We start from the raw sequence: 576 nt of genomic DNA on the forward strand, positions 1-576 counted from the left end.
GGTCCAGGGGAGCATGTGCGGGCAGGACTTGAAGCCAGGCTCTTGGATCTGTCCCCTCACTGTATAGAAGTGGGAGATTTTGGGGGGCGCCTGGGTGGCACAGCGGTTAAGCGTCTGCCTTCGGCTCAGGGCATGATCCCGGCGATCTGGGATCGAGCCCCACATCAGGCTTTTCCGCTATGAGCCTGCTTCTTCCTCTCCCACTCCCCCTACTTGTGTTCCCTCTCTCGCTGGCTGTCTCTATCTCTGTCGAATAAATAAATAAAATCTTAAAAAAAAAAAAGAATTGGGAGATTCTGGGGCGCCTGGGTGGCACAGCGGTTAAGCGTCTGCCTTTGGCTCAGGGTGTGATCCCAGCGTTATGGGATCGAGCCCCACATCAGGCTCCTCCGCTATGAGCCTGCTTCTTCCTCTCCCACTCCCCCTGCTTGTGTTCCCTGTCTCTCTGGCTGTCTCTATCTCTGTAGAAGAAGAAAGAAAGAAAGAGGAAGGAAGGAAGGAAGGAAGGAAGGAAGGAAGGAAGGAAGGAAGAAAGAAAGAAAGAAAGAAAGAAAGAAAGAAAGAAAGAAAGAAAGA

Source organism: Ursus maritimus, unplaced genomic scaffold (assembly GCF_017311325.1).
Source record: "Ursus maritimus isolate PB19 unplaced genomic scaffold, ASM1731132v1 scaffold_25, whole genome shotgun sequence".
Classification (NCBI taxonomy): Eukaryota; Metazoa; Chordata; class Mammalia; order Carnivora; family Ursidae; genus Ursus; species Ursus maritimus.